Here is an 8118-nt window from a genome sequence, read left to right as displayed (position 1 = left end):
TATATATAGTAATTTCCTAATTTCGGGGTTAACTTTTTCTTCATGTGGTTTTCTTGAACTGGAATGTACTAGTAATCAATATGTCCTAATTGATGTATAAAACAGTTATTACATAGTAACCTCCAGGGTGTTTTCTTATTCCTATTGAATATTTCTAGGTGTCTGTTGAATTCAAATGAAAGAATGGAAGTGAGGCCTTAATTAAGAAATAAAAGAGAATGTGGCAAGATTTCTGTCTCCAGCTTACCACCAGATCAGCACATGGGAATAGCATCACTATTAAAATACTAACAAGTAATGGGGCCATAAAATCATTCAGTCATGGATTGCTCTGACAATAGTGTTAGAGATACTAAAATCAGACCAGTTTCCTGGACGCCACTTGAAAATTATAATCAAATATATTTCATCAGTTATATAAACATATCTGAGTTTTGTTTCTGAAGTTTTTCATAGATGATTTTAATGACAGATAAACATATTTCATATTAATATGATTGCAGGTTCTGTGAAACATAGTTTTTAAGTACCAACTCCTTATAGTTGTGCTGCTTACCACAAAATATCGCTTCTTGATTTCCTCATGATCTATTGTTCTCTGCTGCTAATTCTGTAATTCTGGCAGGGAAGAAATCTATAAAATGAAAACTACTCACTACTTTCAGATATTCATGAGTTTCATTTTACTTCATAAATTTTATGAAGTGAAAGAAAATGTCCACTGTTAAAAAGACAGATCTTGTAAACCTAACATTAGTTTTTTTTTTAAATATAAAGAAATAAATAAAGAATCTGGGGTGGCACCAAGACAAACTAGATCCATTCTTAAATTTGTTTGCATCTCTTATGAAAACTTATTGAGAGAATTATCTCTCAAACTTCTGGTAGAGTGAAAGGTGCATTTTTTGAGATTTTTCGGAGGGTAGCATGCTACTCTCACTGATGAGAAGAAAATGATCTTTGGATTTAAATAAATTTAATTAAGATTCGTGCTCTGTTACTTACCAACTTTTATTTACTTTTGTTTAGCCTAAAAAAGTAACATTTTGAAAGCCTCAATGTATTGCATTTGTTACAAGGAAATTTGATTAATTTAATTAATAAAAAATACTTGTGTGTTCTGGCACTCAATGAACAGCAGTTTTTCTTGTTTCGTCCCTTTCCTCTTTAAAGCATCTTCTAGCTCCTCCTATGATACTGCTCTATTGCTCCAACAATTACAAAACATATTTCATATATCTAGTTTTACTTTGTTCTCAGGTTAGCAATATTTGCAAGGGCTCATTTATCTTATTTGCTTGTTTAAGATATTACAAACAGATATTTTGATAATTACATCACAAAATCTAGCCTCAAATTAAAAAAAAAAAGTCTCTGGTTGATGGTCCTAAACAAGTTATTTGGGGGAAAAAAAAGTACATCATTAGTATGACATCCTTCTACTATATTTCTAACTGAATAAATATTTAGAACCCACTGTGCTTTTAAAATATATTTTCATAGGAAGAGAATTTTTATTGATACATTTAGTATATACAATATATTGACATACATTGCTGGAAATTTGTACCTTTACATAATCAACCTTGCTTCTTATGAAATAATCCTTCATTCCAAGGTCTACTGAGGTTACAATTACAAAGTTGCAGGCTGATACTCTACTAATAAAGGGATAATTTATATCCTCTCACAACAATGATTTATTTTTAAAAAATGGTTTACACCATATTTCTGTTGTTTGTGCAGATGAAAAAGTACACTTCAAACTCTCATAAACATGCATTTTCTGTGAGCATTTTAGGACTCTAGCTCACAGCTCTGGGCATAGAGAACTGCTGGGGGAACAGAAAAATACCACTCTTTTTTCAAGCGGTTAGGGTGTAAGGAAGCAGGCCAAATGGAGACAGAGGGGGCAGACCAACCTCTGTCTACTTTCTTCCTATGCATGTGATATTTTTATTTTTTTGTAGATATTTAAAAACTCAACTAGCACTTAGGAGGCTGAGGCAGGAGGATTGATGTGAGTTCGAGACCAGCCTCGACTACATAGTGAGTTCCAGGTCAGTCTCAACTACATAGTGAGACGCTGTCTCAAAAAAAACAAAAAACAAAAAACAAACAAACAAACAAAAAACTACAACAACAAAAAACCAAAACAAAAACAAAAAACAAAAAACTCAACTTAGGGTCCAGGGATTTAGCTCAGTGGTTCCACTGTCTGCCTCACAAGTAAGGTGCCAAGTTGGATCCCCAGAACCAAAAATAAAAAATAATAAAATAAAATAAAAATAACTTACAACTGTCATTGGTTATTATACCCTTTTATTTTTTCAAGCGACTAAATATTCATTGCATGTAAGTTAAATGTCATTTTCCATCCTCTTTGTTCTGTAATGAGTCATTTAAAATGTTGCCATTATTTTGTTTATTCTGTAATATGGACCTGGTGTGCTTCTCAGCGGCAAAGTGCTAGCCTTAACATGTGTGAGATCCTAATTTCAATCCCCAATAGAGAACAAGAAAATTAAATCATGCGAATATTTGAAAAAATTTGCATGGACATGTGTGAGATTATGCTGAAGCACTGTAAGATGTTGAGAAGCATCACATGTCCTCATTAAGAGGAAAAAACGAATGAATAGAGGAAGAGAGAAAGGGAAGGGAGGGAGGGAAGAAGAGAAAGAAGGATACAAGAACGAGGAGAGGGAAGGAGGGAGGGAAGAAAAAGAAAAAAGAAAAGAAAAGAAGAGAAATGGTGAGACGTATTGCAGAGATGATTTCCAAATTCAGAGAATTCCAAGTTCAAAGCTCAGTATTGTCACTTTTTAGGGTCCTTGGATTTTTTTATTAAATTTTGACTTCAAGAGTCCCTATCACTGGGATTAAGCTGGTAAAATACATTTATCATAGACTTAAAATTAACATAAAACTGAGTCGATACGTGTAAAATGGCTACTGCAAAGCCTTGCACATATAAGTGCTCTTGAGCTGAAATGGAATAAAACAATCAGCAAACAGCTAACATGGAATACCTCGGGACAGCCGAACTGGTGCAGCATAACTGTTCAGTCAATGCCATGTGCTGACTAAACAAACACAAGTCTCTCTTGATTGCTGCTATTCTCTTCCCTCTTTTTTCTTGTATCCTCTTTCCTGTCTCTCCTCTCCTTACTTTCTACACACACACACACACACACACACACACACACACACACACACATATCCCATATATATATATTAAAAAGGATATTACAAAGATATTTTAATTTTTATTGAAAGGTGAATTGAATGTATGTAGAAGTCATAATGTTTCTTGATAGATATTTTTATCAATATTATTGAATTCCTGTAGGCATATCTGTGTAAATGTGCAGTTCTCTAAGGACTATTTACTGGTTTGAAGTTCTCATAGGCTACAGTGTCTTTATTTCCTTTTGGCCCAAGTTTCTTTTCTATAGGGCCTGAGTGATTATAAAGTTAGTTGAACAATAAATGTAGTATGTGGTCAATGAATTTAAAAATACATCAATGTAAGAACAAAGAGGTCATTTGCAGATAGAACATATCAGGCTTTTGAAACTTTTTTGAAGCTACATAAAACACGTAAAATATCTGCCCTTGTCTTTAAGGTGATAAAAAAGGGTAAATATTCCAAAGAAAGAATTTTATCTAAATCAGAAAAAAAAAAACTTGGGAAAAAAAGGCTATTTCAATCTGTTTAAGAATTTAACTTACTTATAAGTAGAAAACATGTTTAAATTTCAAATAAGTCCCAAGCTAGAGATAATTTATAAATAACCACATTTTAGCACATCCAGGTTAATATTAATTGTGCATAAAGAATCGAGTCAGAACTTTACATCTTATGAATAAATTAATAAATGAAATTATCCTTATTCAAATAAATCTGTCATAGCCAGCTGGAATCAATAAATAAGTATTTATTAAGAAAAAAATATCAGATATTGACTCAGAGAACTAATTCCTCCAACTCTTTACATTATCTTTACAAAGCAGATATATATGTGTGTGTGTGTGTGTGTGTGTGTGTGTATGTATATATGTATATATATGTATACGTATACATGTATGTATATATATTTATGTATACATATATATACTATATAATGTTTGGAGAAGAATAAAAAATTTGTTTCATTACGGATAAAGTGTTGGTCTTTTAACTCAAAATTGGAAATATCTCAGAGTCAGGTATTGAATCAAAATTATTTTACTATTTTCATTGCGTACAAAGTGAAAATTTTGCAAACTATTTCTCACTAAAACATTACTTAGTCTATAATTGTTCATACTTTTGAAGACAATAATGTTTGGAGAAGAATAAAAAATTTGTTTCATTACGGATAAAGTGTTGGTCTTTTAACTCAAAATTGGAAATATCTCAGAGTCAGGTATTGAATCAAAATTATTTTACTATTTTCATTGCGTACAAAGTGAAAATTTTGCAAACTATTTCTCACTAAAACATTACTTAGTCTATAATTGTTCATACTTTTGAAGACATTTTTATAGTAATTTGTCCTAATCATTTAACACTAAATGAAATAAAATATTAAATTAAGTGTTGAATGTTATACGCTAAAGCTAGGTTCTAGAAAATACTCATATGTTGCTCTACTTTCCTCCACTTTTCTGAGTCCTCCTTTGTAAGTTCTCCAGGTAGCTAATCATTGGGTTTCTTCTTAAAAGGTGCTAACTTTTTTGGTCACTATTTAGAGATTTGTTTAATAAATTATTTTTTATTTCTACATTGTGTTTCTAAAACTGAATCTTTGCAATACTTGCTCAAGAGATTACAAATTTCTGAAGTTTCATGTTAAAGTCTAAGGAAGTAATAAACAAGTTACTCTTATTTTTAAACTCATGTTTTCCTCCTTCCTTATGCAGATCTTTAATGAAAAACTCAAATTTATTCCCATGTCCTCTGTGGTATTATTCATTGCAAACATCATTACGGATGTGAGTTCTCTCCTTTAATTAAGAACTAAAAGGCTTCATTTCCTTAAACAAAAGCATGTGGCAGCTTTTATTGATCTGATCTGTGTCGCCAGCTGAACACATTAGCAGAGATTATTGATTACTCCTGCCGTAATGAGTTTGCGTTCCTCTCAGGTGAAGTCCACATTCCTAGGGAGCATTTTCTTGAACCTGGCTAATACAGAAGTACATGTTCAGTATGATATACAATGCAGTTTGTTTTTAAAGATTTATTGCCAATGGATCATTCCTTAAAAATATAACAGCAGTAATTTAAAAGGTTATTTTGCAGTCATTATCTTTTTAAAAATTCCTTCTGAATGCTAATGATGCACTTATGAATAGATACTAAAGCCAAAATAAGGATAGCATTAAAGAAGTATAATCATATATGGCTCATAGTGCTTTTAATAGGTTCTCAAGTAATCATCATCATTATCTTCTGATTACTAACCTGGGCAACTTAACTAGTTCAGTTTTATCAATAGTCATGATCTCCACCCAGTGTTTGGATAAGAGCTGATGAAAACAGCTTTGAAGATTCGTGACCAATACCAAACTGGTAAGCTGAGTAATAAATATTCAAGCATGTCATATTTCTTGAGAAAAATGGAAGCAACTTCTTTATAAGGAGACGTACAATTTAGATAAATATTGCTAAAATATATCCTGCCCCAAGATTTCTCTTGATGACAATGGCTCAGTGCTCTACTTACCACTCATTTGGTAAAACACTTATAGTCAGGAAGAATGGAAGCAGTAAAGGGACTTTGTCTCCTTGGATGAGACAATATAAAGGAATATTTGAGCACGTAGGTTTATTACAGACCTATACAAGTCCAGTCAAAATATTCTGCATACTCTTTAAAAAAAGATTTTCAAGAATGCATTCAGAAAAAATCATTTACATCTTAAAATGTTAAATATGCTATTTTCACTACAGATAAATTCAAACTAACCCCAATGGGGGAAATGCCATATGCTAAATAGAAGGATATGAACCTCTTAAAAATAATATGTCCTGACTCCATGAAAAATACAATCAATAGGAATGTAAAGAGATGTTACTTGGAGCCTGAGATTATAATGTCTATATTAGAAAATGAGGAAAGTGTATCATTTGATTTCCAAACTTGAATTTATTGTAGTGTGTTCAATCACTATGAAACAAGGTACTCTGGACCTACTGTTGAATGAAAGAATGCTTCTTTGTTTCTCATATGCTATTTCTGCATCACCTGATCGCAGGGAAAACTTTGTTGTTGACCTTGTGAACTAATCCATTGCCCTGTCCTCCTCACCCTACCCAAATGTTCTCCAGGATGAAAAGTTGGCCCGTCTTGCTTTCCTGTGGCAAGTGTTTTCATAATAGAATGAAATATAAACTTACCAGACATGCAAATACAAAGGACCAAAAAGTGTGCTATTCATATTTCAACTATGAAGATGGAGATCATTTCTATTTAAATGACGACATGGAATCCACTGTAAATTTCTGAACTCACAAAATTTCTGCATCAAAATTTTACCTAGAATTCTAAAAAAAAAAATTGAAACTTTACTACTTCACTTATTTGCTTGGTTTCAGCTTCTCATGTCAATAAACAAACTAAACTCAGAATACATTTTCCTGAAGGATTTAAGGCTTGTATTAGTAGATAATATGACAAATGGGTCCATTTCATGCCAAAGATACTGTACTTGGCAATGACAAGAGTGGCAGGTTAAGTATCCCAGTTTTAATAACAAAGTCTTTGTAGATGACCAAAGTATTGACAGAAAAGCCTAAATCTAAAAGTAATTCACATAAAGTTACTGCTTCAATACAACTCTGATTCACTGTTTACAAAAAGTAAAGTTGTGAGAATTCTTGCTATGTATAAAATCAAGGCTTTTATTTATATATGTTGTTGAAACAAATAAGAGGGAATAATACTAAATATCACCAGCAAAAATAAAGCTTTTTTAGATTATTGAAGCAAGTTTTATTGTTGGTCATGTAGTGACATATGAATAGCTGACTCAACAAAGGATAGCACATACTTTAAATGGTTTTAGAATAATGTCTAGGAGGAAAATATGAATAAATTGCCAAATTTGACTGAGAGAAGAAATCTTAGGAATTTAATAAATATACTGCACTTTCTAGAATAAATAATGCAGTCTGTCTGGAATAAGATATGCTTGTCAAGAGATAAGGACATATCAAATAAATTAGAGTTTTGCTTTTCAAAGATGTACAGAATAATGTATAAACTTCTCAGCACAAAATTTCTATATGGCTATAATCTTTCCCTACTATCTATGCTCATTTATACACACACACACACACACACACACACACACACACACCTCAGTGAAATAGGATAACATTTTTCTTTCCCAAACATACAGCAATTGAACAAAGTCCGTTCTCCTGAAGATAGGCCTACATCTGGAACATACAAGGTTTGAGTAATACAGGCCATGCTAAGAAACCCTTTATGAATCCAGTTTTGTGTGCATGATGTGCTCAGTGATATAATGTATTAAATCAAGGGAAATTACATGACATGGCGTATATTGTTGACTGTAAGCAGTATGCAATTGTAGGTAAGATCTACATGTAAAGGGACAATTACAAAGCAACATGACTAGTGATTTAATAAAAGGAACTGGTATTGCTCCAGTCAAAGAAAAGACTACTATATCTGAGAGATGAGATCAACACAAATGCTATTTTTTAAAACTTCCTGCCCTCTTCTTTTAGCACACCTTATTCTTTTCTAAAATGTCTTCTTTTGTTTTGTTGGTGGTTTCAATGAGAACTTCCACGCAGCGCTCAGCCATCCAAACAGTTGCTTGTAAGTGGACATCTTATTGATATGGAACAATTAACCTACTTCTTTAGCATTATTTTTTCCAGTTTAAACTATCAAGAGTAGATTCATATCCCTTATTTAAGTGAATTTGGGACAAAGCTTTTGGGGATGTTGCAAGACTGTATTATGCTATATAGAGGAAGTCATGTAAAAAGCTGAAGCAAACAGGAAGAAGTAGAGTTAGTTATGTGATGGAGAGTGTTTCAGGGAAATTCAAAACTGGAGCTCCACCCCACAGATTGAAGCTCATCTTGAAAAC

Source organism: Fukomys damarensis, unplaced genomic scaffold (genome assembly GCF_012274545.1).
Source record: "Fukomys damarensis isolate Sample0158 unplaced genomic scaffold, DMR_v1.0_HiC HiC_scaffold_16, whole genome shotgun sequence".
NCBI lineage: Eukaryota > Metazoa > Chordata > Mammalia > Rodentia > Bathyergidae > Fukomys > Fukomys damarensis.
Note: the sequence above shows the minus strand (reverse complement) of the source record.